Raw genomic sequence first — 17,454 nt, 5'->3', positions numbered from 1 at the left:
TGGGATCTGAATTTGGCTCCATTTGATGTGAAAAAAATCTGAAATTGATTATATTATATTATAATATTTATTGATTTCAATATATAAAATCTATATAATTATATATATATATATATTATTTTTATGCATATTATATATTTATATATTTTTTCTATATATTATAAATAAATATATATTGGATTGGATTCAAAGTTGACTCATCAATTCTGATTAAATTTTGAATTATATTATATTATATTATTAAATTATATATAATATATATAATTACATTTAAAATTATAAAAAATCTTATATATTATATTATATATAAATATACATGTATTTATAATAAATTTTAGTATGTTATATTTACATTAATTTATTATATATAATAGTTGAAAAATAATTAACTTTTTTAGTTTTTATATTTTACAAAATTAAAGTGGGGTCGTATTGTATTTCGCTCTAAGAAGCAAACCTTTATGGTTTTGGGTTTTCCCTTGAAAAGTAAGGGCCCCCAGCTAGTTAATATAGAAAACTATGTCTTTGAAGATTAATATAAAATAACTAATTTAATAACAATAACAAAATAACCATAAAAATTAATAAAAATGAGTTGTAAAAATAAAAGGTTAGCATGAAATCATTAATTTAATAAAAACTAACAAATTTATTTTATTAATGATAAGTTATTCAATTAATTAAGATATTAATTAAAATTAGTAAAATTATCAAATAATTTCTTAATAAAACTTCTCGTAAGTAAAACCTGGATTTTAGAAGTTTTTTATGGAAATTAAATAAATATTCATTTAATAAAACATTTCATGCATAAAATTGGGATTTTAAAAAGTTTAAAGATACATTACCATTTTCTGTCCAAAGATTTAACAAAAGGAATGGTTTTGCGTATTTTTTTGAAGGTGAATGGATGATATCCAATATATACACTAGTGAGTGGGTACGTGTGTTGCACGTGAGAGGTTGTCATGATAGTGATTAAAGTATGGAAAATTAAAAAGAAATTGTAGAAAAAATTTCAATACATTATAGAAAAATCAATTTTTGATTAATTAGAGTGTTGAGGTCTTTAAGCATGTGCTGCTTGAAGGGATAGGAAATCCATCACATGGACGCCCAAAGATTGAGGAATAAGGGGGCGAATTTCAAAAATTTTTCTCTCCCTTCAACTGGTAATCAAATTCTCTATTTAGAAAATCATATTTTCAATGATCATTTTTGAACCATAAACTGAACCAGATCTGAACCAAAAGGAGTAGGGAGGGATAATACCTGATACAGAGAAACAATATCTCCCAATGGAGGTGTTCACGGCCAAGGAAGGATCCAAAATTTGCTCCCATTGAAGATGGCGCAATGCAGGGTGGAGCAGAATCAACAGTGTTCTTCCAAAAGAACTAGACCCTTCACAAAAATCAACTGGACGACTTGTGAATACAACTCCCACCAATATTTTCTCCAAAAGATTGGAATCAAGATCAAATCTTGATTTCTCCCAAGAACTGGAGATCGAACTGTTGTAGGCGGCGGCTACAGGAAAGAGGCAGCAAGAGAGTATTTGTAGGGTGCAGAATTCTCTCTTCTTGTAATCTCAGCTCTGAATACAAGAGTGTGTAGCTTGCATTGCATGTCTAAAGGTTGCTGCCCCTTCTTCCTTTTATAGACTTAAAGGGATCAGCTCCTAATCCCATTAGGAGTTCCTAACCCAAATCATATTTGGATTAGAAGTCCCTTTAATTGATAAGGGATAACCCTTATCTTATCTACAGATTAGATCAGCAATCTCCTAATCTAATTAAGATGTTTCTAGATCTAAATCTCATTTAGATCTTGAACTCTCTAAGTAGACAAGGCCTGGGCCCAATCCTATCAGCTGATCCATCTCAGAATTCGCCCCTTAAGTGACTAATCTCATTAGCCCAGTTCGAAATGGGCTTAAGGCCTATTTAAGGTTATGTATTCATTTAACCTTCCAAACTGCTGCCCAGTTGGGCTTCTTTGTATGGCGTGGGACCCAAACATTGATCTACACATCAGCCACATGGGTTCGGCCCAATCTTTGTTACAAGGCCTGGCCGAATACACTGTTATGGACAGTGCACCCCCTGAAATCCATCAGATGGGCTCTATGGGCCCAACACTTACCCTAAGTGGTTCCTGGGCCAAGCCACCTTGTAACACCCAGGGACTATGGGTAGATGTAAGATTAGCCCATCAGGTATTATCCTCAATGTTCTTACACTTAACCTCTCAGCCCATAATGATCATACACTGCCTGACAAGAGAGGACCTCTCCCTCGGCTACAAGGAACAGTGTTGCAGTCTCTGCTTATATGGATCCCGGGAATTAAAACCTTTTGCAAACTTTTAGAAACCATAATATATATACTTTTATATCTCATATAAAATATATTTTGCAAAAAAAAATCTCAACAATTGAAATCGGTTGTCGGCAGTCTTGGTTTCCATCAGTGAGAGTGCATCCCCGATCATTACCTTTGTCTGACAAAGGGGTTGATCCTGTCACTATGATCACCCACTCAGATGAATTCTCATACTACCCCAACATACCCAGGTTTTGACCCCCGCTAAGGATCCCACTGATTGGTATATCAAAGACAGCTCAATCCGACACCTAGTGCAATATCATAATCGAGTGTAGGGGTCATGTGTAATTTTCCAGTTTTGCCCATCAATCTCCAAGGTCCAGGGCAATACTAGAAATCTAGTCTGGTTCAAAGATTCAATTAATCTTACACTGTATGTGCGTAGGGTCTCACCCCGATAGCTGAGACAAGCCACCCCAACCGACTTGGTGGCACCACAGTGTCAGCCTTGTCAGGATAGGTCTCCCCAGACCGACCCACTGGCTGTGAACATTCTAAACTAACACGAGTCTCATTAAGTGTCCAATTTAAGGGTATTACACAGAAATATACCAAGGGAACATGAATCAAATATGCACTTTTATTTATTTACAATAAACTCATAAAGTACATCATCTTGATTGAAGCTAAGGGCATACAAAACTGTTTAACACTGCCTAGGTTGATACTTGATGGTGTGGATAGCAGATTCAATTTAAAATAATAAAGGGACCATCCAGGAGATATTTGAGCAAAAAGCATCAATGACTCTTGGTAGTTGGTTGGCAATTAACATCCTTTGTGGTGTAGAAAGGCATCATTTCCAAGTTGTGAATGTTAATTAGCCCGCATGTATTCCTGTTAATAAGGGTGTAGTTTGAGCAAGCCCATCCCAATATATCAAACACATGGTACGTTTTCAAGGTCACCAATATATCAATTCCCTAAATACAAATAATAATGTAACATCATTTGTTTTGAATATTAAAAGTTAAAACCTTCCTTCACATATATACATTGATAAAATATCAGGCCAATATAATTTAATAAAGAAGTTCAAATTGGATGTAATTTCATTTATTTGGAAACATGCATACATGCAATATTCCTATCTAGTGGTTAGATAGGCTTAGGGTCATTTTCAATACATTGAACTTTGATCTTAAATCCTATTTCTACACCAACTTTTTGGTCAAAATCGATCTTCATTGTCTAACTTGGACTCTCTAACATTGGTGAAGCATTGATGGAGAGAAACACGGTGAATAGACATGTTCATGGGCCGGTCTTGGGTTTGGCTTTTGTAAAATTTTGAATGGGGCCCGGCTTGAAGCCCGAGCTCAACACAGTGTAAGTCAAGCCCGAAGCCCGACCCGTGAACATGTATAGTGGTTAAGTATTAGGTATGTTGCCATTTGGTGAAGTATGGTAATCATTATGTGTGTAAATTAAAATCAATGTATATAGTATGAGTACAATATAGAAAAATCTACTTGGTAAATCATTGTACATAAACTAAATACACAAATAAGTACATCAAAAAATATTATGAAGCACTACTCATAGTCCAATCATCGCTATCAATAAGCAACAAATATTTGTGATGCCACCAAATATTCAATAATGTGAAAGTCATACCATATAAATTTGTTCACCAGTAATGGTCCATTAGAATTTTATTGTATTATTCATAGTATTGCACCTTTACTCTTTGTTGCAGATATTGTTAGAGTCATCATCTATTCCAAGCCTAGACATAGGAGACTAAAAACAAAATACGTAAGATGTTCAGAAACTGAAGGGAGGATGCACATCGATCTCCTCTTAGCTCTACTACTACTACTACTACTATTTCAGCAACAACAGTCCAATAAAATAAAACCATAAACCAATAGATACTAGAAGTAATCCCAATACATACCAGAAACCAAAGACCAGTAGTCCTTATAGTAACAATTATTTTTTGTTTCCTATATGGAAAAAGAAAACTGGTATATACACATGGCTCACATAAAATCACATTTCTGCATGCATTTTTATCTTTTCTTTTGTTTCTTATTTCTTTATATTGATTATGGATTAGTCAACTGTCATTGGTTGTGTCTTGCAACACCTAAAACGGGACTTGTGAACGGTAGTCATGATCTCCATCTCTGCATTCTCAAGCATCATAACAACCTTAGTGAATGGTGGGCAAACATTGGGGTTGGCATCCCAACAGCGTGTCATGATCTCCCTTAGTGCAGGAAGACAATCATTAGGGATAATAGGCCTAACACCATTGTTCACAATAGCAAATGTTGTCTACACTGCTGTCATATTCTGGAAGGGAAGCATGCCGATTATGAGCTCCCACAGAACAATTCCAAAGTTGTACACATCGATCTTTTGTGTGTATGGCCTAATGTTAGACAGTTTTGTATGCCCTTAGCTTCAATCTGATTTGATGTACTTTTGTTATTTAGTGGAAATAAATAAAGTGCATGTTTGATTCATGTTGTTTGGTTTAATTCTGTGTAAAACCCTAAAACTGGACATTTATAGAGACTCGTGTTAGTTTTAAATGTTTACAGCCGTTGGATAAGTTTGGGGAGATTTATCCTGCCAAGGCTGATGCTGGTGTGCCACCAAGTGTTGGGATGGCCTGTCTCAGCCACCAGGATAAGACCCGAGGCACATGCAGTATGGGATTACTTGAATCATTGAACCGGACCAGATTTCCAGTATTGCCCTGGACCTTGGAGAAAGATGGGCAAAATTGGAAAGTTACACCTGACCCCTAGACTCGATTATGACACTTCACTAGGTGTTGGATCAGGCTGCCTTTGATATGCCAATCAGTGAGATCCTTAGCGGGGATCAAAACCTGGGTATGTTGGGGCAGTTTGAGAATTCATCTGAGTGGGTGATCATAGTGATAGAATCAACCACTTTGTCAGACAAAGAGTAATGATCGGGAATGCACTATCTCTGATGGAAACCAAACTGCCGGCAGTTGATTTCAATCGTTGGAATTTTGTTTTGCAAAATTAATATATTTATATATATATATGTACGGTTTCGAATTGTTTGCAAATGGTTTTAATTCCCGGGATCCATGTGAGAGGAGAGTGCGGCACTGTTCCTTGCAGCCGAGGGAGAGGTCCTCTCTTGTCGGGCAGTGCTTGATCATTAAGGGCTGAGAGGTTAAGTGTAAGACCATTGAAGATAATACCTGATGGGCTAATCTTGCATCTGCCCACAGTCCCTGGGTTTTTATAAGATGGCTTGGCCCAGGGACCACTTAATGTAAGTGTTGGGCCCATAGGGTCCATATGATGGACTCAAGGGGTTCATTGAGCTTTTCAGTGAATTTGGTTGGGCCTTGTATTAAAGGCTGGCCGAACCCATGTGGCTGGTGTGTAGATCAATGCTTGGGTCCCACGCCATACAAAGAAGCCCAACTGGGCAGCAGATTGGAAAGTAATTAGACACTGAACATTTAATGGGCCAGAAGCCCATTTCGAGGTGGGCTGATATGATCACCCATCATTGGGGCAAATTTGAGATTAAAGTTAGTAAAAGGATTGGGCCTTTAGCCTTATCCACTCTTAGAGACCAAATTCAAATTAGATTTGAATCTGGTAACCTCCTGATAAGATCAGGAGTAAGCTAACTTTATCTGCAGAAAGGATTAAGATTATCCCCTATCCAAATACTGATTTGGATTGGGATAATTTCTAATAAGGAGGTTTCTTAATCAAGAAGAAAGGATGAGAAAAACGAACCAAGAAAAATCGCAAGAAAGGTTCCTGCGAATTGAGATCAGATCTCATACTCTCTAGAAAAGAGAAAAAGTAGTTCAGCCTTTTTCGATTTGGAGATCTCCTCCTGCCGCCGCCATCTGCCATTGCAAGATTAGATCTTTGCAGAAAAGAAAGTCAAGAAATCTGTTCTTGACATCAGTCTTGCAAGAAAGACTGAAATAGATTCAGTGTTTAGTGCTTCCAGAGGATACTTGCGAAGGATCTAGTGTGTAGGACGCACCCTGCTGGTTCTGTTCCATTCACAGCTGTGTCATTTTTAGCAGGAATGGATCTTGGAGCATTCTTTGGGCGTGAACACCAATTTTGGGAGATAGTGCTTCTCCGGATCAAGTATATTCCTCCCATTTTTCTTTTGGTACAGATCTGGTTTGATTATGGTTCAAGTAGGATCCTTGAATATTGTATTCTAAATTTTGGGAATATGATTCCCAGTTGGGAGAAGGTAGGAAATTTTTGAAATTCGCCCACCCATTCCGCAACTTTTATGGCGTCCATTAGATGGATCCTACCATTCTTTCACTATGTTGAATCATCTATCTACGATAATAAACAATAGAAGCACTCAAGTAACCCCAATTGGAAATTATTTGTTATCGCTTAACAACAAATCTGGAAACATAATTCGTTTAAAAACAAAAGCAAAATAAACATTCAACATTTGTAGGAAAAAGAAAAAAACACCTATTTCACAACAAAAACAAATTAGAATAATGAAAACAAATGTTGTGTTTTGGACCTTGATCCTAAGAGAAATCATTAAAGGTCAATCAACAATATATGGATAATGTTTCAAAATATGAACCCAACTGTTGGACTAGATAGTTTCACAAAAACCTAGGCAATTTAGTTCACTTTAAACTATTATTTTTTCAATAATGGAAAGATTCCAAAGAACCAAAGATTTGATCTACACCAATCAAACCAGAGCTTTTAGACTTAATCTAAACCTGGAAAAGGCAATGACAAAAAAATTCTTACTATCTCTAGCAGCGAAGTAGAAGCTTCAAACATCAAATTGAATGAAAATTTGGGTAAATCTAAATGGGAAATTAGTTGATGTAGGCCTAATGAAAGCTTACGGGGCACTATTATGGAGATATTTTCAAATAAATATAAGATAAAATAGTAGCACAATAATCCATTTACAATAAGACTTGATTTATAGCCATATTAGGAAATATAGGATCTAGTGTAAAGCAGATGTGGTATGGATATTTAAATTTGTTCATACTCCTTTTGTATTTATTTCTTTTCAGTAGAAGGAAATTATTATAATTGTACTATATTTTCCCTTTAATATCAATTTTCATAAGTAATATACCATCACATAAGTTCTATACTAAAAATTGAACTCTAACAAGGATCAAGTTCTATACCATCACATAAGTTCTTCTAATTAATAATCTTATCTCGAATCCTACCTTGAAAGTTTTGGGTGGTTCAGTGCCAAATGTTGAATCCTTACGAGGATTAGCCAACTCCATGCCTGCGAAAAATAAAAGAAACCCATTTCAAATTATCAGTAAACGAAGCTCAGAAGAAATGAATAGAAAAATAAGAATCTTCCTAGCTTTGAATCCCATAAATTTGCAGTAAATGGCTCTACATGCATAGGCTGAGAAAGGAAGATATTTAGAGTCAGTGGTCTGATCACTGGGCTCTCTGCACAAATGAAATGCATCCTAAATTTGCAACTCAAATTCAATCAAGACAGATAGAGAGGGAAGGAGGGAGGAAGAGAAAGGGACATATTGTTTTTCAACGATATAATTAATAGCTACAGGAAGGAGATAAAAAATCCAAGAGAAATAACAGTCATGAATGAATAATGGAGAGAGAAATACAAGTCATGAGAGAAGCTCTAGCATCATCATACATTTTACGCTCTCAGGCATCCCAAACAGAAAAAGAAGAAAGAAAGATGATGGAAATGAAAAGGAAAAACTGATATACCCTCCTCGTAGCCTTTCTAGTATGCTGGAACATCTAAGGAATTTATGATCAATTTGTTGACATGTCATGGTCGAAAAGAATAGGAATATTTTTTTCTCAAAATTCAAAATTTTATTTCACATATTTTCTCATAATAAATCGAGTCAAAACAGTACGGAGCAAACACATATTTCAATGGTTCATCTACTCAAAACACTTCTCTCATGACCCAAATGATCTCTCTTGCATAAGGATCTTATAAACAATATCAACAAGTAATTGAAAATAACAACAATGGACATCATTGCAACTACGACACCCTCCCAATGCCATTCTATATTAGGTTGAAAAGAAAGAAAAAGACAGAGAATATAAACTCAACAGGAGATATAAGGCTATTTATGAACAAAATAAATCAAAGAAAAAATGGAAGTTCAATTGATATAGGGCTATAGGCAAATGTAGGAAAAGTTGTTCGGCCTTCTGACTTCTGTTCAAAATGGCTTCCGCGATGCCACGGTTTTGCAACCGATGAAAGAAGGCAGGAGTGGAAGTTGGGCGTATGTCAGTTAAAAACTGTCCAATGAAAATTCTAGAAGCCACTATGCCCCATTCGTATTACTTTGTTTTTAAACCCTCAATCACTTAGTAACAAATGTTCCAAAACAAGAATAAACATGTTCTGAACTAAGTTTTTTTTTTTATTATTTTAAAGTACAATTCATGCTTTTAAATTAGTCAAAATAATTTTTTAAAAAACAGATTATCAAAAGAAGACATGTTATTTAAACAAGCAATTCAATAACAAGTATAATAATAATAATTAACCAATAACAATTACATTACAGACTTGTGTAGATGAATGCACTTATACTTGATCAAGATGTATATGATTTGTCTTAAAAAATCTTAAATCAAGTAACAAAAAACCAAGGCTTTAAAAATCGACCTGAAAACATAATTGCTCTGGCCACTGGTTTTTGGGTCAGTTGTTTGACTATCCAGGTTGAATGATTCAGGTGGTTTAGAATATTAGGGCAAATAATATTCATTTAAGTCTTTTACAAGAAAAAAACACAAAAGAGTTGTTAGCTCAGAAAGAAAGAAATAAAGGAAAGAAAAGGAAAGGAGGAAGAGGAAGAAGGAAGATGAGAGAAGAAGAAGGAAGAGGAGTAGAAGCATTTGATGTTCATCAGCGATGACGATGGTGACGACGATGGCAATGATGGTGGCAACAAAAAATAGAGCGGCAAAATCTCTCTACGATCTCATAACTGAGATCTTAGACATGCAATTCTCTCTCTCTCTCTCTCTCGTGCTGGGATATTAGTGATCTCAAATTTGAAATCTCAGTCTACTCTATAACTGCAACTTCTTAAAACATGAACCACTATTTGGGTTGAATGAGTCGACGATTCGACCGCCTGTGTCAGTGGTTCTTTGACCAACTAAATGTTTTTTGGCCAAGAGCAGGTTAAGGGTGAAACAAAACCAGTTGCCTGGGTTGAACGGTCTGACTATCCGGGTCAACAATAGTTCAATAACACTACAAAAAACCACAAAACATGAATGCCATTAGTATCTTTTAATTGGCATGGTCTAATTTGGGTTGGGTTGGGACGAATTTGATAGATTTTCAATAGCTCAAATCTTGAGCCCGATGTAATTAAATTCTTCAAGTTTTTTTGGTAATCTAAATTCTTTAAGTCAGACAACTTGTTTTGCACCTTTGGACTAGAGTCCGCATTTTATGGACCTGTGGGTGCACTGGACGTGTGAACCCACGAATGTGAATCGACCACGTCAACTGGGCAAAACCTTCCTAACGTTAATGGTCCTTTGGCTGTTAACTAAAGTGTTCGATTCAATCGGACACAAAAAGACAAAAATAAAATAAACCCCCCCTCCCATTTGTTGCTTCTCCTCCATCGAACCCTACCACACACATCAGCGAGCATACCACAATGGAAGGTGACACGAGCCATTGGTCATTGGCAGCGAGAGCTCTGGTAGTACATTCTCTAGCATCCTCCTCCTCCTCTTCTTCTTCTTATTAAGGTCTTCATGTTTTCTTTTTTCAACATATCAAAGGTGGCCTAAAACTTCTTTTTTCAACATTGAAGGGATTCTTCAAGTGAATAAGAGATGGCAATTTGACCCATCCCCGTAGGGCCCTACCTTGGCCCGCTTTGGTCGGGGTGGGTTTTTTTATCATTGGTCGGGGTTTGGGGCGGGTTCAGGGAAAACCCGAAACTTTGGGGGTTGGGGACAGTATGTGTCAACCTCGCCCCGACTATATTATATAACATAATACATACAAAATTGTTAATATATGCTAATGTATATTATATCATATTTTATTATTATATATTATATTATACTATATTATATTATATAATATAAAATAGTTCTAGGTAGGTTTCAAAAAAATAAAAAAATAAATTTATAAGTACACAAGTAAGAATGATCGGGGCGGGGTGGGGCAAAGTTGGGGATCCCCGTTCTCCATGGGGATGGGGATGGGGTTAAGATTTTTAGCCCTGCTAAGGTTCAGGGCGGGGAGTTTCAAATCGGAGTCGAGTATGGGGTAGGCAAAACCTGGCCCCGCCCTGCCCCGTTGCCATTCCTAAGGTGAAGGAAGGTGGCTGAACCCAAAAAGGAGCTCACACCGGCAAATTGCTTTAGTTCCTGGCTATTTGGACAACAAGGTCTAAGGCCTCTCCTGATTCTCCAATGGGCATAGGATTTTTGTTTATGCATCAATTTTATTTTGTATTTGTAGGTTTCTTTTATTAGTTTCTGTAACTCTAATGAATCAATGAAGTCCATATTACTCTAGTTGGCAGTTGAATGAAGCTTTAGAGTTAGAAGGGGCCTATTTGGTGAATGAAGTCCATATTACTCCATATGGAGTGGTGGATGGTTATTTTAAAATGATATTTGGTGAAGGGGCCTATTCATCGTCTTGTGTAGTTTCTCTCATTAATGGTAATGGAGTGGACTTGATATGGAACGCTATGAGAGAGAAGTAAGAAGCAGTTGCCTTTGATTTTTAGGAAGGAAACTATGATTATGAACTAGGAGTGTTGGCAACCCTTATTTTTAGTCTTGCTAGTGGGTACACCCCTTTTAATTGTGAAACAAAATGACATGGCAACAAATTAAATTAACCTTGTATTGGTAAACTACCGTCATTGCAACTAATGGGGTTGGTATCCCAGTTCTTTTCTTCTAATAGGTAAAACTTACAAGGTGATTAAAACAGGACTATTGAGTTGAAATTTACAACATGGGTAAAACTTACAAAGTGATTAAAATGTATGAATATATTTAATTTAAACCCTTATAAGAAAAACTTTGATTATGGTATGTTCTCACTCCCGGCCATAAAAGGGGCAAAAATGTTGGAAAAGTTCAGATTCTAAATTCTCCACCAGTAAGTACTAAGTAATGCATGGGAATTCTATAAGGGGGTCTAATCTAACTCTTAATTAAGATGTCATGGATTCCCCAAAATATATAGTTTAAAGGATGATCCTTCTAGGAATAGGCTTATTAGCACTTCCATTAATGGGTATATTTGGTAATCATAAAACATTATTTGACTATAAGCCATATATGTCAGAGGTGTTAAGGGTTTATCTAATTTGGTTTGGTTGAAAAAATGATTTTAGTTTCTTCTGGCTTGTCTAGATAATAAGCCATATATCAATTGGGAAAATATATTCAGAGAACTCTATAGCAATTTTAATTCAATTACTTGAAGAAAAATGAACCATTTGATATGAATTCTTTATCAAGATATAACTGAATTGTTGATCAACCAAAGGAGAGTGCATTTAATTTTTTTTTACTGTTAATAATGATCTCTAGCATAGATCTAAGTATAAACCTAAGGTCCAACTGTTTTGGACAGATCGAACCTTTGAATATCTCCATGAATTCTATTTCAACAAAACATACATCCCAAGTTTCGAATGGAGTTGATGGTCAAGTGCATCAATTTTATGGTCGATTTCAATATACCTTAAAAATACAGTCCTTATCTTTAGACATACTTACTCACAACCAAAGGAAATAGATGGGTAAAGAACCCTGCTCCAGGTAAATCCAGACACACATCTATCTATAAGTGTGTAAAATCCACATTGCATCTCCATTTTTCACCAAAATTTATCAAAACCCATCATCCGTATGGTTCTCTAATATCCAGAGGCTCTGTGGATATTTTTGTGCCCTTCAATTATGGTTGTTATGTTGGGATTAATTCTTATACATATACAATAAAATAAACCTAATCATGAAAATAATAATTAAAAAACGTGTGGTCTTCAGGAAGATAGCAGTGTTTCCACTATCTTTAGACAACCATCCATATCAGCCACTAACTTGTCAAGCTCATCAATTTGGGTTTCTAGATCTTCTTGATTGTGCATATTTGAAGTGCCATCATCATTAAGACCTTCAGGAACTACCCGCACAAAATAATCACACCGCTTCCCATTTGATTTGTTTGCCTACATAGATGCAACATACTAGTCATCAAATCCTCCAATCATCATTATTAACATACACATAGAACATGAAAATGTGTTATATCACTTACAACTTTCCCGTGACAAGTGTAAAACAATGTGTGCCGATTTTTGAGGTGTTTTTGATATTTGAATTACGCAGCTCCTTCTACAATCACAAAACATTTGACTATATTTCAAGTCTTTATATGATGGATGATCACAAGTGGATTGAAAACTCATACCTTACACGAGTATAATTAATTCATAATTTGTCCTACTAGGAGGTCAAAAGAGTTATAATCCAAATGTGCAAATTAACTCACATCAATATGTAGAATAAAATATTAACTTCTTGAGCACTATCAGTATCAAATCAATAAAATTATTGAAGATTAGTACAATTAGGAAGTCCAGTTTTTAAAAAATTCAATCATAGAGAATCTATTTCAATTTTGGGAGAAAGCATATTGGAGCAAACCCCATTTCTTAGGGTTTTTTGTTCTCATTTGTAGTGGAGCTAGTTGCTATTTGGAGGATTTAATATTATTTTTTTCCTCTGATTTCTATTGTTGCTATTGATGGTTTATTGACATTTCCAAACAAGATTTGTAAACCAAATTTTAAATTTGGGTGGTTTACAGAAGGCTAAACTTATAAAGTGTGGCGTTTATAGTATAAACACATAGCTATTTTACTTTAGTTTCAATTTTACATGGACACACAAGGGAATCTAAGGGCATACTCTAACACCTCAACACCCTTCATCATCCATTGCCAACATAACCCTCTCTGCAACACATGGATTACTTGTACATCCCCATTTTATAGTGCCTTGGTGTACATGAGTTTTTATTAGGGGTGCAAATCAGGTTAACCAAGTTGAAGTATTTCAACTATATCAAGCTAAGACCCATTCAAAATTGACAAATACAAAAACCAACCTGATCCAAGTGGTGGCCCTAGTTCTAATTTAATCCTCTTGCTTTCATATAATGTTATTTCAATATAATACATATTCTACCAAATTCTATAAATATTTCATGTTACAGGTCAACCACATTTGGAAGTTTTCATCAGGTTTAAGATATTCCCAATAAAAAATATTTTGCCTATTGTAAATATATAGCACAAGAATATTAACTGAGAAGTTAGGAATGAATATACAACAGTTTATACTAACACCCAATTCCATTATTTCTATGCTAGATGAATAACAGAACCCATGGTTTGAATTCCCCCCCATGAGTTTGTTATTCCCCCTTTTTTTATTTTTTGTTTTATCATCATCATCATCATCATCATCATTATTATTATTATTATATTATTATTTTGTTTTTGTTTTTGTTTTTGTTTTGCTTTAGACATACTAACATTAACTAATAGGGGTAACAACCAATTGGAGTAATTCAATAGGGTTACAAAAACTAATAAGAGAAACCTACAAAAACAAAATAAAATTGATGCATAGACAAAAATCCTCTGGCCATTGGAGAATTAGGGGAGGCCTTAGACCTTGTTGTCCAAATAGCCAAGAACTAAAGCAATTCGTTGGTGTGAAAACCTTTTTGGGTTCACCCACCTTCGTTCGTTTGAAGAATCCCATTGGTGTTGAAAAAAGAAGGTTTGGGTCACCTTCAATCTGTTGAAAAAAAGAAATCAGGAAGACCTTTGGAAGAAGAAGAAGAATAAGAGGAGGAGAAGGAGGAGGAGGATGCTAGAGAACATACCACTAGAGTTCTCGCCACTAATGGCCGATGGTTCAGGTCACCCTTTGTTGTCGTATGCTTGCTGGTGTGTGGGGTGGGGTTCAATGGAGGAGAAGCAATAAGTGGGAGGAAGGGTTCGAACTGAGGGGTTTTTTATTTTCTTTTTGTCTTTTCATGTTTGCTTGAACTGAACACTTTAGTTAACGGCCAAAGGCCCATTAACATTATGAAGATTAGGGGGCTTAACTATTTACAATGGGGAATTGATTTGAGCTTTCCAATGGTTGTTTCCCCCTGTACGAGCTTAATTATTTAGAGTGGTCAAAGGGGGTTGAGTTGTATATCACTACAAGGAGAGAATTAGGGTATATCAATGGAAAGATTAAAGAACCTAGATCCGGAAGTGTAGATTGTAGAGCATGAAAAATGAATCAAGGAAAGCAACATTGTAATGTCATGCTCATGGCTATTAGTATCCATGCAACCTTAAGTGAAGAGAAATTTCATGTGGGTTGAGTACGCCTATGAAATATGGGAGCAAGCCAAGTTCTACCTATTTTGACCAACGACATTATGCTAAAATTTATCAGCTACAGGCATAATCATCTACTTCTAAATAGGAGAAGAGAAGATATTTCTTATGTTTAGGGGTTCTTAGCCAATTCAAGCATGCTCCCAAGGTTGCTCACTTGGAAGCAACTAAGAATAGAGGTGTAATTGGGTAAACCAACCTGCGTGCAGTTCTAATATATATATATATATATATATATTTGCACGTGACAATTCTAGATGATGATAATGATAGGAATAATGTATCCATTTTTTTCTATAAAATTCATGTATTTATATATATTTTTATATTTTTTTCACTATTAATCAAATGTAGATTGCAAAGTCTCTGATAGGCTATCCACTTGGTTGGACTCTTACTTTTGTAATCTTTTATATATACATATATTGTTCATTTATAAAAAAATGCAAGATTTATAAAGAGTGAATTGAATGAGGAAATTTGTAGTTCAAACTACATTTTAAACCTCACAATTAAATATGGATTAAATTAAAAAAATGGGTATTTTAGTCAAAAGAAAGTCCTACAATCTTATTAATATTTTTAATAGTAGTGTAAATATGGAGTTATGGATGTGTTCAATTTTTTATTTTTATGTGTGTAAAAATAATACTGTTATGTACACTTATTTTTTGTTTAATATGATAAATATATGGTATTATACATGTGTCCAAATGTTTCTTTTTTGTAAAATTTACATATTTTTATATTTTATTAATTTCTATTTTTTTAATTATGACACTAAAGGTTGTTAGATTTGACCCAAAAGTTGAACTACTGATCTATGCTAAACAAGAAAAAAAAATCATTTTTTGTTAGTTTTGAACTATGTATTTCATTTTCATCTTCAATCAAAATAATTATTGTTTATTACACTTGTTTTTTTTTTTTAATTTGATCAATAGAAAAATATCACAAATATGCTTTTTTTTTTTTACATTTTTATAATTTTATATATTTATGTATATTTAAAAATTTTATTATCTAACTATGATTTCATGGGTTTGCCAATTTGATTCGAATAGTTGAATTTCTTTGTCATCACTTGGATAAAGAATGATTTTATTTTTGAGTAAGTATTAAAATATATGGGTTTATAAAATTATTGGACATAGATTTAATTAGTAGTATTTATTAGTAAAAAATGACTTAAATATGAGATTTAATAGGAGAGAATGAGAATTAATACCTTACATACAAGAGTTAATGGGAGGGGATTAAATGAGGTGAAAAGTATTAACTGAAATTATATTTTCAACCTTCATAATTAGAGATAGACTAAATAACAAATATAGGCATTGTAGTCAAGAAAAATTCCACACTCTTTTCAACCTTGTGGGCTGTCCCCATTCGACTTAAGCATACCCTTTATTATTAAAACGTTAAGAACAGTTAAATATGATATCATGTGATATATTTATTTTTTTAAACCCTGTTTTTCCTTGCTATGTATTGCTTTCTCTCATACTCAAAGGCTTCACAGTCCCAAAGTAGAGAAAGTCGAGCCAATATCAAGCAATCCAGCCAATTAACTCACAATTGAACTCCCAATTGTGGTATAAATCGCATACTTCACATCCCTTTTGAAAAGAGATATGGGGAACAAGCTTTTTGGTATAAACATAGAGATATCAGAACCATATGAAATCTTGCAAGGAGATCAGTCTTAGCCTCCGAATTCTTACTGCCTTCCACACAATTCCTTAACCTGTTTGCAAAGTAGCTTGTAAACGAAGAAAAAACCTTTTTTTATCCAGAAGTCTAAATAATCTTGAAACCATTATTTCAGCAAAATACATAGATGGATGGAAGGATTAATAATTTAATATAGGGAAATTCACATATTGGTTCTCACGTGCTGTACAAGGTTTCATCTCTAACGACTTCTTTGTTACTGCTATTCTTTTTGTTAATGGTGACACCATTTGATCTTCCATCTATGAGGCCCGAAAATGTTTCTACAAAGGCAAGAAGAAAGGAGAAAGAGTGGTTGTGAGACTGGAAAGATTTTTATACATATTTAAGTTTTAGGTAAAAGACTTAAACCTCCACTGGATTTTCTTGTAAAAGACTTAAATACTAATACTGAAACATCCCCAACCTCCTGGTCTTCCCCTGTGAGAGTTATATCTAACGAAAAAGTCTTTTTTATCCTTACAGCTTCTTCATATTTTCAAAAGAGGGGAATCTCTCTTGCAATATATTTTTTTGGTTGTCTTGTCTTAACCCACCCAAGAACTTTTCCAATCAATATTTCAAAGAGCTTGGAATAAAAAGAAGATTAAAATAGATGATTCGTATAGAATAAAAAGAAGATTTATTTAACTTTAAAACCAATAAATGCAATCAAGTATGGGATTTTCCTTGGGGAGGTTTGAAAATGAAACAAGATTGCTGGAGGCGTTGCTTAGTGTTGATCCAGAAAAAAACCATTTGTAACTGAAAATAGAGGAGTTTAAAAAACAGAAATTTAAATGAGGTCATGTCTGGGAGTGCCTAAAAATAAGTGCTTATTTCAGCCATTAAGCACTTATTGGTATTTAGGAAATAAGTCCG

This window comes from Nelumbo lutea, chromosome 1 (genome assembly GCF_056320005.1).
Source record: "Nelumbo lutea isolate HS-2025 chromosome 1, American lotus-T2T, whole genome shotgun sequence".
Lineage (NCBI taxonomy): Eukaryota > Viridiplantae > Streptophyta > Magnoliopsida > Proteales > Nelumbonaceae > Nelumbo > Nelumbo lutea.
This window is presented reverse-complemented; position numbering follows the sequence as displayed.